Genomic DNA, 18,846 nt, shown 5'->3' with positions numbered 1-18,846 from the left:
TTATTATTAGATACTAGTACTTATTATCAGATACTAGTACTTATTATCAGATACTAGTACTTATTATTAGATATGAGTACTTATTATCAGATACGAGTACTTATTATTAGATACTAGTACTTATTATTTGATATGAGTACTTATTATTAGATACTAGTACTTATTATCAGATACTAGTACTTATTATCAGATACTAGTACTTATTATCAGATACTAGTACTTATTATTAGATACTAGTACTTATTATCAGATACGAGTACTTATTATTAGATACGGGTACGTATTATTAGATACGAGTACTTATTCATTAGATACGAGTACTTATTATCAGATACGAGTACTTATTATTAGATATGAGTACTTATTATTAGACACTAGTACTTATTATCAGATACAAGTACTTATTATTAGATACTAGTACTTATTATTAGATATGAGTACTTATTATTAGATACTAGTACTTATTATTAGATACGAGTACTTATTATTAGATTCGAGTACTTATTATTAGATACTAGTACTTATTATCAGATACGAGTACTTATTCATTAGATACGAGTACTTATTATCAGATACTAGTACTTATTATCAGATACGAGTACTTATTATTAGATACTAGTACTTATTATCAGATACGAGTACTTATTATTAGATACTAGTACTTATTATTAGATATGAGTACTTATTCATTAGATACTACTACTTATTATCAGATACTACTACTTATTATTAGATATGAGTACTTATTATTAGATACGAGTACTTATTATTAGATACGAGTACTTATTATCAGATACGAGTACTTATTATCAGATACGAGTACTTTTTATCAGATTCTAGTACTTATTATCAGATACGAGTACTTATTATTAGATACGAGTACTTATTATTAGATACGAGTACTTATTATTAGATATGAGTACTTATTATCAGATACTAGTACTTATTATTAGATACGAGTACTTATTATTAGATACGAGTACTTATTATTAGATACAAATACTTATTATTAGATACTAGTACTTATTATTAGAAACTAGTACTTATTATTAGATATGAGAACTTATTATTAGATACTAGTACTTATTATTAGATATGAGTACTTATTATTAGATACTAGTACTTATTATTAGATATGAGAACTTATTATTAGATGTTAGTACTTATTATCAGATACTAGTACTTATTATTAGATATGAGTACTTATTATTAGATACTAGTACTTATTATCAGATACTAGTACTTATTATCAGATACTAGTACTTATTATTAGATATGAGTACTTATTATCAGATACGAGTACTTATTATTAGATACTAGTACTTATTATTTGATATGAGTACTTATTATTAGATACTAGTACTTATTATCAGATACTAGTACTTATTATCAGATACTAGTACTTATTATCAGATACTAGTACTTATTATTAGATTCTAGTACTTATTATTAGATACGAGTACTTATTATTAGATACTAGTTCTTATTATCAGATACTAGTACTTATTATCAGATACTAGTACTTATTATTAGATATGAGTACTTATTATCAGATACAAGTACTTATTATTAGATACTAGTACTTATTATTAGATATGAGTACTTATTATTAGATACTAGTACTTATTATTAGATACTAGTACTTATTATTAGATACTAGTACTTATTATTAGATACTAGTACTTATTATTAGATACTAGTACTTATTCATTAGTTACTACTACTTATTATTAGATACTAGTACTTATTACACTCTAAAAAATGCTGGGTTAAAAACAACCCAAGTTGGGTTGAAAATGCACCAACCCAACAATTGGGTTGTTTTAACCCAATGGTTGAGTTGTTTTAACCTAGTGGTTGGGTTTAATGTTGCTTAAGACAAACCAATTGCTGGGTAAGAACAACTCAACCATTGGGTTAAAACAACCCAATTGTTGGGTTGGTGCATTTTCAACCCAACTTGGGTTGTTTTTAACCCAGCATTTTTTAGAGTGTATTAGATACTAGTACTTATTATTAGATAGCACTTGTTAGTTACTTTTAGATACTAGTACTTATTCAATAGTAGTACTTATATAGCAGACTGTTAGCACAGCTGGAGTGGTTTGTGTTTAGGTGTTTTAAGCACATTAGCCACAGCAACAGGTTGTTGTTTTGAGTATTAAGCTCCCCGTTAACGTCTCCTGAAGATAGTTTGACTGTTTGAGTAAGACTGGTGCTAGTGTAATATCAACACTTATCGGGCTGTATGCTAATATGTTTACCTCTTTTTGTTTGTCAGTGGTTCTGTGTGTCAGTCATGATTGAACACAGGGAGAAATGAGAAAACAGGGTGGAAACTGTGTTTGACCGGTGTGTTGTGTCGAATGGCAGCGGAGACGACGACCTGCCGCTTGTCTCGCAGTTTCCATAATGGACATTAGACGCGAAGGAAATATTAATATCCTTCTGACACAAAGCATTCGCCTGGTTTCACCTGAAGGTTCCCTGGGGACGGGCTGCAGCCGCACTATAGTCGCTGACGGGTATTTAAACAGACGGGCTTCCTGCAAAACGCCTCTGATTCCTTAAACAAGGTAAACAGCGCTGATAGATTCGCCGCCCCGTCAGAAGCCGCGGAGCTCCACATATGGCTGACAGCCGGCTAAACGCAGGAGGCGTTGAAGGTTGACAGGAAGTTGAGGCTCAGACTGAGGCTTGAGGAAAGAAATACGTCCTTATTTCTCCTGTACCCTGAAAAAATAAAAGCTTGGATCAACTTAAAAAAAATTGGAGCAATCAGTCACACAAAATATTTGTTATTGACTCAAAGTAAATCATTTAAATTAGTCCAACCTGAAAAGTTTAAATCCATGCAACCACTTTGTAAAAGTTGATCAAATTAATTATTTTAGGTTGGAACAAAAACAAATTTTTTGTTTGATCGTCACCATTGTTGAGATTCATACACCGATTCTTGATGTCTGTGTAAAGCTTCAATTAAAAAAATTTTTTGCACTATTTTTATTTTCTAATCTGCATGTTATTTGATTACCCCAACTGTCCTGGGCTGCGTTTCCCAAAAGCATCGTAAGCCTAAGTTGATCGTAAAAACAATCGTACGAGTGATCTTAATATTAAGGTCTGTTTCCCAAAAGCATTGTAACTTAAGTAGCACTTGATAATGATCGTAGATCTACGAGTGCTCTGGAGTAATCGTAAAGCTCAAGTGTATCGTAAGAAGAGAGAGTTATGAGGTCCCCTACAGGACAACCGGCAGATTACACCTTTAACTTTATTCAAGTGCATTGTGATATACTATAAGGTTTTTGTTTTTGTTTTTTGTTTGTTGACAGGTAACAAACAAAAAAATTACAAAAATCTCAACTAAACAGCAAAAAAAAAGAAAAAAAAGTAATGTATAAAATATACTTCAAAGACTGGGAAAAATAGAGATAAACTAAAAAAATATGTCAATGACTTGCTGACGTGCATGAAAACCAGCCATGTATTGGACATTTCTCTGCAGTGCTCTCTTCCTTTTTGTCAGGCTTGCAAAATCCTGCCATTTCTTGCAGACCTCTTTACCCGATCTTTTAACTAAAAGTTTAACTTTTAACTTTTAATTTGGTAGCAATGTCCTCCCAGATGTTTTGTTTCTCTTTGTTTGTACGATGCCCTTTAAATCTGTTGAATATATCTTTTCCCGCTCCACCTCCTCTAGAAGTATATTGATTTCGTCTTTTTGAAAGGTATCTTTTTCTTCTTCTTTTCAGCCATTTTGCCAGTGCCTCAGCCTGTAGGTAGTTGCTTTATACAGACGTGCTTTGATTGCTAATCCACATCAGATGACAATTATTAGGTGAACCCTTCAGAGGAATCGATTCAGTATAAGGTTATATTTCAGTATTTTGTAAATGGACGGCGACTCTTAAGTAGTACTTAGAGCGTGTTCTCGCGCGTTCATGTTAAGTACATTTTTGGGAAACGCACGTGGAATTGCTGCGAGTGATTGTAACTTCGCTTGTAGAACGCGCTCTTTTTCCATTGTAAAAAAATATTGTTGGTTTTTGTTGGTTAAACTTAAAAAAGTAAGTTACCTGGTTGCCTTAAAATTTTAAGTTTATTGAAATTAACAATTTGAGTTGATACAGTGAAGGAAATTGGTTTAATAAATAGAAACTCAAAATATTATTGTGTCTGAAGCACATAAAAAAATTGATAAATCATGAAAATAGCACTATTTGGCTCTGTCATCACAAATGAAACACACACAATTACCCAATATGCTTACAAAATCTTTTAATAATATTTTAATAAAGGTTGTCGAATCTCAAAAAATGTTCATTGTATTAACTAAAAATTTTAATTTCAATGAACTCAAAATGTTAAGGCAACCAGGAAAAAAATTTTCTAAAATTTTTTTTACAGTGTAGTTAAGATACATCGTTATTGGGAAACCCGGCCCTGGATGTTGTGCTGTAGAATCATATGGATATAATTATAAATACTATAAAACGAATAACACATTACACTAAAAAAAAATGACTTGAATTTACTTTAAAAATATGTGGTCAGTGGTTGCACACAACTATATTAAGCAATTTTTACAAATAACAATTTAGTTACATGAACAAAAAAATGTAAAAAATAAAAATAAAAATAAAAAGCTGGCACAATTTCTTTGAGTAAATACAAACCATTTGAATTTGTCACTTTTACATAATATTTATGTGCCTTTGCTTAATGATGTTATGTTAAATGTATAAAAGTTTAATATGTAAGGTGAACACTGTTATAAATAAATAAATAAATAAATAAATAAATAAATAAATAAATAAATAAATAAATAAATAAATAAATAAATAAATAAATAAATAACAACTAGCATATTTTTTAAAAATAAAACGCAAAATGAACTCATTGGAAAAGCTAAAAATATTGAATTGAGAGCAGGAATTCATCCAGTGAATTTGTATATAAGTGCCTAAACACACACACACACACACACACACACACACACACACACACACACACACACACACTCTTCTGCATAATAACAGCATAATTACAGAAACTCCTCAATGTCCAACATAACTGAACATTAAACACTAACATAAACTAATAACATCTTTCCCTTTACTGAAAAACACATTAAATATCACTTTAATCCACACATTTTTTCTTCTAGCACAGTCCCTTGCAAAGCATGCTGGGAACTACAGATCCACTGCCGTTAGTTATATCAGCACAAATATTTAATGTAGTTTTAATGCAAATTAATTAAGTAACCTTCAGTTTTAAATATATTAGGCTGATTGAACACATTTCGACACAACTTAATGTAATTAGTTAAAGTAAACATAATTTAAACGCGTCTTATCTATGAAGGGCCTGAATCATTTTTTTGAGTGTACCTCTTTAGCCAAAACCCTCTGAATAGGATTAGATATTCTGGTCACTACAAATAACAAACATCATCTGAACACTTTTTCTCTAGCCATAACAAAAGTGCTTTATAAACACACAGTATAAGTAGCCAGAGAAAAGCGAATGTTAACAATTTAAGGGTCAAGGGCCCAACTAAAGCAAACACTCATCTCTATAATGGTGACTTCAAATTACTATTATTTTCATTAAAACAGAAATAAAGTCAGTCTAGTAATACGTGAAGCTGGTAATGCTGTTTGTGGAGTTGTTTAATCCTCTTCCTCATTTCATTTCTAGTTGTGCTTTAGATTTGTTCGTTTGTATTAGCGGTACTTTGAGATTTTCTTGAAGTGCTTTATAAATAAAATGTGTTATTATTATTATTATTATTATTATTATTATTATTATTACTTGCTACAATGCTAGGCTGTAGTCAGAAGTGGACAGTAACTAAGCACATTTACTCGAGTACTGTACTTAAGTACACTTTTTGAGTATCTGTACTTTACTTGATTATTATTATTTTTTCGTGAAACTAACTTTAACTTCACTACATTTAAAAGACATGTGTGTGCACCCATAGCCATACTTTGAAAGTATGTTTCAGTTTTTAAAACAATTCAAGATTAGTTAAGTTGCCATACACTTGATGCATGTCTCATAAAATGTTCAAAATGTAAACTTCTGGGAGAAAGAGAAGAGTAATGTTCGGAGAATATCAGATGTGTATCAGTGTATTGGATCCGTGCATTCGGCCTTAAAGTGACAGCAGCTTTATAAAGAGCTTTGTAACTTATATTCAAGTATTTAAATGAGTTTAAGTTAGTCGTGTGCTAGTATGTCAGATGGAGCGTCATTGGCAAACCATGATGGCATAATGTGCATTTATACAACTATAATGAAATAATGCGCTGACGTAAAACAGGAAATTTACTTTTGATACTTAAGTACTTTTTCAAACAAATACTTATGTACTTTTACTTGAGAAAAAATCAGTTTAAAAAAAATATAGTAACAGTAGAAGTATGTAAACTGTTGAAAATTGATTTTTTTTGTGTGTGTTTTGATTATGTCGTACTAAATTTGTTATATGTGATGCCCTGATTATGATTTTTCGTTGTTGTTGATTTAACGGATCCATGATTTGAGAAACGTCCTTATTTCTCCAGTAGTTCGAACTAAATCATTTTGAACTGTTTTTTATTTTATAATTCCTGTTACATTTCTAGCTGTGCTTTAGATTTGTTAGTTTGTATTAGCGGTACTTGCTTCAATGCTAGGCTGTAGTATGTCGTTAACAATATGTTCTAATGCTGCATCCCAAATCGCATACTTCCCGACGATATGCCAAAAACATTGCCGCTGATTCATAACCGTTTGAATCTTTATTTGAGGATTGAACACATACACGGAAGAGAAGACAATGCTGAATAAAGTCGTAGTTTTTGTTATTTTTGGACCAAATTTTATTTTCGATGCTTCAAGAGACTCTAATTAACCCACTGATGTCTCAAGCATTTTATAACTTTTTTGTTATAAAAAACAAAGGTGAAAAAGTTACGCAAAAGTAACTTAACGCATTACTTTTCTTAAAAAGTAACTAAGTAACTCAATTAGTTACTTTTTAAGGGAGTAACGCGATATTGTAATGCATTTTCAAAGTAACTTTTCCCAACCCTGCTTAAATATAGCAGCTTGCTATTAGTAATGCTAAGTATTAGCAAATGAACGATGTTTTGTTTTGCAGTGCTTATGAAGTTGAACATTTTAAATCAATTCTTTCTTGACAATCTCATCTTTCACGACCCCCCCCCCCCCCCCCCCCGCAGCCAAAAATGAGCTGAAGAGCCAGATGTTTCTGATATTGACACATCTGCGCAGTGTATCTCTTCCAGTCGATTCTTAGCACTTCTACCACTCGTCTAACGTATTTCACAGTCAACGTTAGGTGACCGCGGCTAACCCGAACCCATTCTATCACTGCATCCGCATAACTTGTGCTTTTACTGTCAATGCGTTTAGCTTATGTTTGAAATGATGGATTGTGCATTCATGGGTCGTTTTTGCTTCTAAGGACCCCGCATTTGACGCCGGCGCCCTTCTGTCCTTGAAACTCTGGCTCGACTTCCACAAATCCCTTTAATGTTGGGTCACGATAGACACGAACTGTTGCCAGAAATTCAGCGAAAGGCGCCGACGAGGCCTGTTTGTGGAAGCCACGCTAGGCTACATCAGTGGCTTTATGCCGGAGCCAGAAGAGTTTCCGGATTGAACTGGGATTTCTGGTCCCCGGGCAAACGAGCGCCGTCAAACAGCAGCGGAAAGTGTTCAATTCCTGGGAGTGAAGTGGCGACAGACATGTCTATATGTTTGAATTGAATCCTGTTTATCTCTGCATGAAAGTGCTCGACGGGGATCCGGGGCCTGCGGCTTTTGAGGCTTCGGGTGGCTTTCACAAAGCCTGAACAGAAATGAAAGACTAACAGAAAAGAGCGGCGAGGTGCCAAAGTTGTGTCACGCACAATGGGTTTGGATGGGTTAGTGTGTGTTAGGACGGAAGGTGAACTCATTAATGCACTTACTTGAATGCATAATCTTCACCATCTGCATTTACAGGAACAAAACGGTGATGGGTTATGTCTTGCTGCATCCATAAAGGCCCATTCACACCAAAACTATATTACGGACGCTAATGTATAATTTATTATAAGCACGCATGTAATCTTGAATTAGAATAACTTCCCCTCCCTCTTGCAGGGACATCTCGTCTCTGACACCCTGTCCTAACTACGCGCGACACAATACGATTCGAGCGAAAAGAAACTTGTCTATCCACACCAGACGCGAAACGACTACGAGATGCAACAAATCAATCAAAAACTCCAGCCAATCAGAACAGCGTGTGGGCGGAGCTCTATAAACCACAGCCAATCAGAAGAGCGAGTGGGCGAAGCTCTATAAACTACAACCAATCAGAACAGCGTGTGGGCGGAGCTCTATAAACCAGAGCCAGTCAGAACAACGAGTGGGCGGAGCTCTAGCAGCAAGAGCACCAGAGATTAGTCTTGACGGCACTCGCAAGGAAATGAATAAGTCTACATTATAGAATTCACAAATATTACACCATTTAAACTACTAAAATACATACTGAGTTACTAAAACAATAGAAAATACTTGTTTGTTGTTCAAAGTTTGAACGCTTTTGTTTCAATGTGTTTCATTTCAAGATCTGAGGTGAATTATCCTTTGCTGCTTTTAGTATGACAAAGCTGGGAGCGCTAAATGATATTCAAAGTAACATTACACACTTAAAACATTAAATAAAGCACATAAACCCTACCTGAGATTAACATTGCCATGTTTTGGGTTGTTGTTCCAGGCGTGACGTCGCACAATAATAGAAACCGTTTCTAAAATAGATTCATCGCGTGTCGCCGTGTCACCGTCGTGGCTGGTTAAGACAAAAACTCGAATTAACATGGAAAAGATACTGTTTATCGCGTGTTGCGGGGTCACGTCGCGTGTAGTCAGGACACGGTGTGATGAAGAGGGCGGGGCAACCTGTCTCTCAAATGAGATCCACCAATAGAAAACCACAAGCATCCAATCATTTCCCCACGGACAAAATCAAAGCCCCGCCTTACATTTGTTCTTGTTTGAGAAGCAGTTTCACGGATATACATCACAATAGGGAGCACGACTGTTTGATGGCAACTTTAAATGCTCTAGCTCTTTAAATCAAGATGGATTCTGATTGGTTAAAAAGCTGAAAGTGATTCCAACAATAATGTTTCTCTGTGTCGTTATTATATTTATATTTAACGTTCCGATTCTAATACATTTTTATGCACAAATAAGTTTAGCAAACATTAAAGGGGGGGGGGGGGGATGAAATTCTGTTTCATGCATACTGAGCTTTTTACACTGTTAAAGACGTGGATTTCCACACCACTGCTGTCACAGGACTTCACCAAATCATACCAAAGAAGTGTGTTTTTGACGGAGCGGTCCCAGCGATAAAGGTTCGGTCCTGCTTTGGAAGCAGCCGGTGAGTAAAACTGCTTCAAATGTCTGTGCTGTCGGCTATCGTCGCGTGAGTAAACATCAGTAAACGACACGATCGCGTGCTTCGTCATTCAAATACGCTAACGGTTACTCCATTGCTGTTCTCTGTATAACATTACACTAGTCTGACATGTAAAACCGTTTTGCTTGCTACCTCTAAGGTCTAGTCGCATACAATAGTCCATAAACCGAATCATGTCCTCATACCATATTTCCTTGATCCTTTTTTTTAGCGCGAGTAAAGACACAAATGTTGACAGGCCACTAAATACAGTCCATACCACAGAGACGGACGTCCTGCTGTTGCTGCTTCTCCTGTTCAATTTATTTCAGCCTCAGATTTGATTGTGGATCATTATCTGTATTAGCTGAGATAGCGATGGGTTTCTCCACGCTTGAGGACGTCACCGCTTTGCGCGCTTGTCATTCTTTAGCTCCGCCCACACGATACGCCTCCAGGCGCTCGGTTTTTTCCGGAAAGACTCGGTACAGCCCATATTTCTTTTATAAATATAATAAAACTAAATACTTTTCGGAGATATGAAGGATGCAATACTACTCTATAGGTACTCAAGATTGACATGAGATTGACTGAAACTGAGTGTTTCACCCCCCCTTTAAATCTGAATATTTGAAACAAGATAAGTGGCAACTAGGATTTTGTCATTTTGAAGTGGTGTTTACCCATGCAACACTCGACAAAATGCATCGTTTTGATTGATATTTAGATATTTAGATTCTTCTGAGTGTGTCCTGGGTCGTTTTTTACTGAAAAATCCCAATCTCCGAAACCACCTGATTCCTCAGATCCAGTAAAGATATTGGATGCTCAAGTATATAGATACTTTGAGCAATATTGATATTACAAAAAACTACACTGGTAAAAAAAAAAAAAAAAATTTTTTAAATGAAACTTGCTAGTACACTTCACAACTAATTAACACAATGTTCTTCGAAGAAACAAAACATATTAGAAAATACTCCAATAATCTTCTAAAAATATTTTTTTAAGTGTACTCACTATGGTTTTGATTTAGTTTCGATATGCATACATCCTTTAGGTAGCTCAAGCAAAATAACGATTTTGACTTAAAAATTAATAAATGACCATTAGATTGGGTAGTGAATGTAATAAAATCAAATCAAGTCACATTTATTCAATTGTTTCAAAACAGCTTCATAGTGTTAACAGGAAAATATAATATAGTAATATAGTTGAACCTTTAGGTAATAATCAATAGCATCTAATAAGTTACACTGATTTCAAAACAAAGATTCGAACCGTTATGAATCAATGAATCGATTCATGATTCGGATCTTGTGTCAAACTTCTGAAATCCGGTGAGTTTTGCGATCCAAACTGCTGATTCGATTCACTGATTCATAACGGTTCAAAACAAAGCTTCGAACCGTTATGAATCAGTGAATTGATTCATGTTTCGGATCACCAGAGTCACGGGATTTCAGCAGTTTGACACAAGATCCGAATCATGAATCGATTCACTGATTCATAACGGTTTGAAGCTTTGTTTTGAAATCGGCCCATCACTATATAAGTCGTTATTTAGTTTTTTGCACACTAAAACTATTCTCGCTGCTTCATAAAATCATTGTAGAGCCGCTGTAGTGAGATGGGCTTTGTAACGACGTCTTTAGTGCCTTTATGGGTCTTGAGAGAGGAAATGACATTGGTGTCAATGAAGGCCTTTCTGAGCCATCGGATTTCAACACTAATATCTTCATCTGTGTGTGAAGATGAACCAAGGTCTGACGGCTGTCCCACCACAGGAGGAATTAATGACAGAATTTACATTTTTCGGTGAACTAACTCTTTAGAAATCAATAAATGACCAATAATCAACAATAATCAATAGCATCTAATAAGTTAAAGTCAGATTTCGGTTGGACCAGCCCAACGGTATCAGCCATCTGTTGGTTTTATATGCTCTACCCTCTACCCACGACGGGCGCCCAAGGACCAAGAGGACGAAGTGAAGATGAATCGCTTAATCTGCTGTTGTACGTATCAGAGCTTCACGCGGCCCTCACCTGTTCCTAGACCAGCGGCCGGTGGGCCACAAATTGATTATCGTCTGTATCTCAGAGTCATTCGATCTGACTGGAGGCCAGTGAGAGTGAAAAGGGCCGGGGCGGTGATTGACTGCCCTCCCAGCATTCTCTGTCTCTTGGCCCGTTTCAGAAGGGCTTAATGGAGCCATCACTCCAGCGATTCGCGGCCCGGCGTAGCCCAGAATGAAGCCGGCTGCGTCCTCCAGTCAAGGGCGGCTCGGACAACTCTACAGGAGGGCTTAATGCACCTCACCGCCAAATCAGATCATCTCCAGGTCATCCCTGATAAACGGCGACAGACACCAGCATTAGCTGCTGGCATGGCCTGATATGACATGCATGTGAGTTTAACAAATGCTATACAGTTCAGTGAGGTTAAAGGGTTAGTTCACCCCAAAATCCTCTCCCTCCTGTGGTTGGACACCCATCAGACCTCTGTTCATCTTCACACACAGATGAAGATATTAGTGTTGAAATCCGATGGCTCAGAAAGGCCTTCATTGACACCAATGTCATTTCCTCTCTCAAGACCCATAAAGGCACTAAAGACGTCGCTACAAAGCCCATCTCACTACAGCGGCTTTTTTGCGCAAAAAATAAATAAATTACGACTTGTATAGAAATGGGCCGATTTTAAACCGAAGCTTCGAACCTTTATGAATGGTGTCGAACGACATTAGGGTAAGTAATTATTGACAGAATTTAAATTTTTGGGTGAACTAACCCTTTAAGCTGGTACTCGTTTCTCCAACTAGCACGAAACAAGCATCCATACAACCATACAAAGCACCCTAGAAGTTGCATAGACGTGTTTAAAACATGCAGAATGACTTAGCTAGCACTTAGCATTGTCGTAGTAAGTATCCTGAACATAGCGATCGCACAGAAAAGTGCTAAAAACATTTAAAACGCCTTAGCTAACACTTAGCATTGTCGTGGGAAGAATCCAGAATGCCCTAGCGATCGCACAGAAAAGTGCTAGAAACATACGAAACACATTAGCTAACACTTAGCATTGTTGTGGGAAGCATCCTGAATAGCTTAGCAATTGCACAGAAATACTCTAAAAACATGCAAAACACCTTAGCTAACATTTAGCATTGTCGTGGGAAGAATCCAGAATGCCCTAGCGATCGCACAGAAAAGTGCTAGAAACATACGAAACACATTAGCTAACACTTAGCATTGTTGTGGGAAGAATCCAGAATTCGCTAGCGATCGCACAGAAATGGGCTAAAAACATACGAAACACATTAGCTAACACTTAGCATTGTCGTGGTAAGAATTCAGAATGCCCCAGCGATTGCACAGAAATGCGCAAAAACATGCAAACGCCTTAGCTAACACTTAGCATTGTCTTAGTAAGAATTCAGAATGCCTTAGCGATTGCACAGAAATGTGCTAAAAACATACGAAACACATTAGCTAACACTTAGCATTGTTGTGGGAAGCATCCTGAATATCTTAACAATCGCAAATAAATACTCTAAAAACATACGAAACACATTAGCTAACACTTAGCATTGTCCTGGTAAGAATCCAGAATGCCCTAGCGATCGCACAGAAATGTGCTAAAAACATGCAAACGCCTTAGCTAACACTTAGCATTGTTGTGGGAAGCATCCAGAATGCCCTATTTGATTGCACAGAAATGTGCTAAAAACATACGAAACACATTAGCTAACGCTTAGCATTGTCATGGGCAGCATCCAGAATACCCTAGCGATCGCACTGAAATGTGCTAAAAACATGTAAAACGCCTTAGATACCACTTAGCATTGTTGTAGCGAGCATTCTCATTACCCTAGTGATCGCACAGAAATGCGCTAAAAACATGTGAAACACCTTAGCTAACACTTACCATTGTCGTTGGAAGCATCCAGAATGCTAAAATCACGTGAAACGCTTTAGCTAACACTTATCGTTATCATAAAAAGCATCCTGAATATCTTAGCGTTCACACATAAATGTGCTAAAAAACATATGAAACGTCTTGTGGGAAGCATCCTGAATACCCTAGCGATCGCACAGAAATGTGCTAAAAACAGGCAAAACGCCTTAGCTAACACTTAGCCTCGTCGTAACAAGATCACCCTAGCGATCACAGAAATACAGAAAACTGCACAACTCAACCTTTGCTAGCATTTATCAATGCCCTAGTAATCATTCTAAAATGTCCATGTAATCGCAAACATAAAAAAACATATTAGCAACCACACAGAAATGCATTAAAAACTACTCAGTGTCTTAGCCAACACTCATTAGTTCCTAGTAATCAGCCTGAAACATAATAACTAGGCTAATCAACACCTTAGCTAAAACAACCCCCCAAAACACGCTAGGCAATGTACCAAATTAGCAAGTGCATCTATGCTGCATTTAACAAAGATAAAATTGTTAAGGGAAGCCTTGTGATTGTTTGATGAGCGTTGAACAATACAAAAAGTGTGATTTTTCTCAAATTCAGAAGTGACACAATTATCTGTTAGCGCGATCACACCTAGACGCGCATTGTTGCTCTTAGCAGGATGGGAAGTGTGTGTTTTTGTGCATGGCTGGGCTCATTAGCGACAGCGACACAAACACAGACAGCAATGCTACGCTGGAAGACGCAGAGACAGCTGTGGCCCTTCGGTGAGAGAAGAGTTCACATCTGTCAGTCCAGCGCAGCTGCTAGCATGCTAGTGCTCCCTCTTTCCAGTACACAGTCCCTGACAAGTGTAAAAAAATATATATACGAGAGAAGTCACAGGGGAGCGCTAACCTCGACTATACATTTCAGCTCCAACATCTGCTGGGCTACTGTGATTCATGTCAAGCTTCTCCACAGCATTATTTATAGACCAGAGAACCAATAAAAATAATACTTAAGGTTGACACAACACTGTGTTTGAGAATGTACAGAAACGCCGTAAATGTGTAGAAAATGTCATTCAGCCTTTTGTTTCGCTGCTTTAATTGTGTCTGGAAGTCTGAAACCTTAATTGTACGTGTCATGAAAATTGACCAGGATTTTCCTCTACACTTTAGTGTAGTAATTCGGCAATAAAACATACACTTATCATGGTAGTAATTAGTGGCTCAGGTATTAAAATTACCAAAGTAACTAGTGGTTACTATGCTAGTTTGGCATAAAATATTGAATTTATCATGCTTATCCAATTTGACAGAATAGCTTTGATGTGCAATTTGATAGTTTTACCATAGTACCATTGATTGCAGTAGTTATGCTAGTTTGGTTGGTAAGATTCAGTTTACCATGGTTTTACTACAGCAACCTTAATTGCAATAACTAGTTTGGCAGAACTACCATGGTTTTACCATAGTAGCATTAAAGGCAATAGTTTGGCAGAAAATATTTTATGTTCCATGAATTTGCCATTGGTTTGCAGTAAATAGATTTGCAGCAAATATTGCCATGGTTTTACCAGTACCATTAATTGCAGTAAGTATGCTAGTGTGGTATAAGATTCAGTTTTACCATAGTAGCTTCAGTTTACCATGGTTTTGCCATAGTACCATTGATTGCAGATTATGCTAGTTTGGTAGATAAGATTCAGTTTACCATGGTTTTACCATAGTAGATTCAGTTTACCATGGTTTTACCATAGTAGATTCAGTTTACCATGGTTTTACCATAGTACCATTGATTGCAGTAATTATGCTAGTTTGGTAGATAAGATTCAGTTTACCATGGTTTTACCAAAGTAGATTCAGTTTACCATGGTTTTGCCATAGTACCATTGATTGCAGTAATTATGCTAGTTTGGTAGATAAGAGTCAGTTTACCATGGCTTTACCATAGTAGATTCAGTTTACCATGGTTTTACCAAAGTAGATTCAGTTTACCATGGTTTTGCCATAGTACCATTGATTGCAGTAATTATGCTAGTTTGGTAGATAAGAGTCAGTTTACCATGGTTTTGCCATAGTAGATTCAGTTTACCATGGCTTTACCATAGTAGCATTGATTGCAGTAATTATGCTAGTTTGGTAGATAAGAGTCAGTTTACCATGGCTTTACCATAGTAGATTCAGTTTACCATGGCTTTACCATAGTAGCATTGATTGCAGTAATTATGCTAGTTTGGTAGATAAGAGTCAGTTTACCATGGTTTTGCCATAGTACCATTGATTGCAGTAATTATGCTTGTTTGGTAGGTAAGAGTCAGTTTACTATGGTTTTACCATAGTACCATTGATTGCAGTAATTATGCTAGTTTGGTAGATAAGAGTCAGTTTACCATGGCTTTACCATAGTAGATTCAGTTTACCATGGCTTTACCATAGTAGATTCAGTTTACCATGGTTTTACCATAGTAGATTCAGTTTACCATGGTTTTACCATAGTACCATTGATTGCAGTAATTATGTTAGTTTGGTAGATAAGATTCAGTTTACCATGGTTTTACCATAGTAGATTCAGTTTACCATGGTTTTCCATAGTAGCTTCAGTTTACCATGGTTTTACCATAGTACCATTGATTGCAGTAAGTATGCTAGTTTGGTAGATAAGATTCAGTTTACCATGGTTTTACCATAGTAGATTCAGTTTACCATGGTTTTACCATAGTAGATTCAGTTTACCATGGTTTTCCATAGTAGCTTCAGTTTACCATGGTTTTACCATAGTACCATTGATTGCAGTAAGTATGCTAGTTTGGTAGATAAGATTCAGTTTACCATGGTTTTACCATAGTAGATTCAGTTTACCATGGTTTTACCATAGTAGGTTCAGTTTACCATGGTTTTACCATAGTAGATTCAGTTTACCATGGTTTTCCATAGTAGCTTCAGTTTACCATGGTTTTACCATAGTAGGTTCAGTTTACCATGGTTTTACCATAGTAGATTCAGTTTACCATGGTTTTACCATAGTAGAGTCAGTTTACCATGGTTTTACCATAGTACCATTGATTGCAGTAATTATGCTAGTTTGGTAGATAAGATTCAGTTTACCATGGCTTTACCATAGTAGATTCAGTTTACCATGGCTTTACCATAGTAGATTCAGTTTACCATGGCTTTACCATAGTAGCTTCAGTTAACCATGGTTTTACCATAGTAGCTTCAGTTAACCATGGTTTTACCATAGTACCATTGATTGCAGTAATTATGCTAGTTTGGTAGATAAGATTCAGTTTACCATGGCTTTACCATAGTAGATTCAGTTTACCATGGCTTTACCATAGTAGATTCAGTTTACCATGGCTTTACCATAGTAGCTTCAGTTAACCATGGTTTTACCATAGTAGCTTCAGTTAACCATGGTTTTACCATAGTAGCATTGGTAGAGTGGCACAGATGAGGTGAGTTTACAGAGTGAGAAGTGTTGTATTTTCATAAGGATGGCGTTTACAGTCAGTGGTGTTGAATAAATGAGCCGTTCCTGATGATGGATTGACGCGTCTCGGCTTCTGCCCCTCGTTTATATATTTGGTGCATGTAAAGGAAAGCCAAGGTCAAGCAAATTGAACCTGTCAGTCAGAAACGCACCTACACTCGAAAGACAAAAGACTGATTTATGGAGAGCATGTCCAGCATCCTCACGCCATTTTGAACAGACGTGGCAATAGGGGCCGCTTACTTTGTGGCGTGTTGCTCACCTCTTTATTTCCGCATGTTTTAGTGAGTGTGTCGTCCTGTCGGTGTAAATTCAATAGTTATTTTAAGGGTTACCCAGGGAGTCGCATAAATACAAATGAAACCGTCAGCCTGAGCGCAACGTGCGAGCATTTGTCAATGCCGAGAGGGATTCTCACGGGAGAGCCGAAGTCAAATGGCTGTACGGCTGAATGTGGAGCGCATTCAGGAAGGTTTGCTGGGCTAAAGGGTCCGGTGGGAGACGCGGGTGCAGATGGAGGCCCGCTGAACTCCACTCAATGTCAGCTGCACTTTTTTAAGCCGCCACCAGGGACTCCAGCTGGGACGCATGGGGTCGGCGCGGCACATCCTACAAAGAACAACTCCTGCCAAACGCAGCTTTACTGAGGGGATCAGATGCATGTTGTTTTACTGTCACTTTGGAGACTTTTAGGGTCCATCTGTTGAATACTGATGGTAGACGATGGTAGATTCCCAAAGTCTTGAAGACGTAGAATGTGGCATTGACTTTGGAGTATGAATGGGTGAATGTGAGGCAAAATGTAAAGCGCTTTGGATGGCCATACACTCTAAAAAAAAAAAAAAAAAATGGTGCTATGTACCGGTAGTACTAAAAGTGGTTCTTTGGCTTGTAATCATAGGGGAACCACTTTAAAGGATTAGTTCACCCAAAAATGAAATTTCTGTCATTAACTCCTCTCCCTAATGTCGCTCCACACCCGTAAGACCTCCGTTCATCTTCACACACAGTTTAAGATATTTTATATTTAGTCCGAGAGCGTATGCAAGTGTATGCACACTATACTGTCCATGTCCAGAAAGGGAATAAAAACATCATCACAGTAGTCCATATGAGACATCAGTGGGTTAATTAGAGTCTCTTGAAGCATCCAAAATACATTTGGGTCCAAAAATAACAAAAACTACGACTTTATTCAGCATTGTCTTCTCTTCCGCGTTTGTGTTCAGTCCTCAAATAAAGATTCAAACGGTTATGAATCAGTGAATCGATTCATGATTCAGATCGCCAAAGTCACGTGATTTCAGCAGTTTGACTCGCGATCCGAATCATGAATCGATTCGCTGATTCATAACCGTTTGAATCTTTATTTGAGGATTGAACACAAACGCGGAAGAGAAGACAATGCTGAATAGAGTCGTAGTTTTTGTTATTTTTGGACCCAAATGTATTTTGGATGCTTCAAGAGACTCTAATTAACCCACTGATGTCTCATATGAACTACTGTGATGATGCTAACTTTCATTCTGTTAGCACATAATGAACATGTCAAGTGCTATGTATGAAATTCTCGTTAATGACATGTGCTGTGTAAGTCCACAGTATAAGCAATCGCTCCGCTCTTCTCCACTACGGTAACCCAGTATAGTTTGAATGATTCTAATTATTCCAACATAATTAAACATTAAAGGGGGGGGGGGGGGGGTGAAATGCTGTTTCATGCATACTGAGCTTTACACTGTTAAAGACTTGGATTCCCATCCTAAACATAGACAAAGTTTCAAAAACTAATGTTGGACGTTTGATGGAGTATTTCTGTGTCAAAAATACTCCTTCCGGTTTCTCACAAGTTTCGGAGAGTTTTTTTCGAGTATGGGTCGACTTGACGTTAATAGAGCGGAAGGTCCTTGTATGGGCCGCACGGGCTCTTCTCCTGGTAGGGTGCGCGCGCGTGACTA

Source organism: Pseudorasbora parva, chromosome 14 (assembly GCF_024679245.1).
Source record: "Pseudorasbora parva isolate DD20220531a chromosome 14, ASM2467924v1, whole genome shotgun sequence".
NCBI classification, from domain to species: domain Eukaryota; kingdom Metazoa; phylum Chordata; class Actinopteri; order Cypriniformes; family Gobionidae; genus Pseudorasbora; species Pseudorasbora parva.
The sequence above is the reverse complement of the archived record's forward strand: the minus strand, read 5'-3'. Positions refer to the sequence as shown.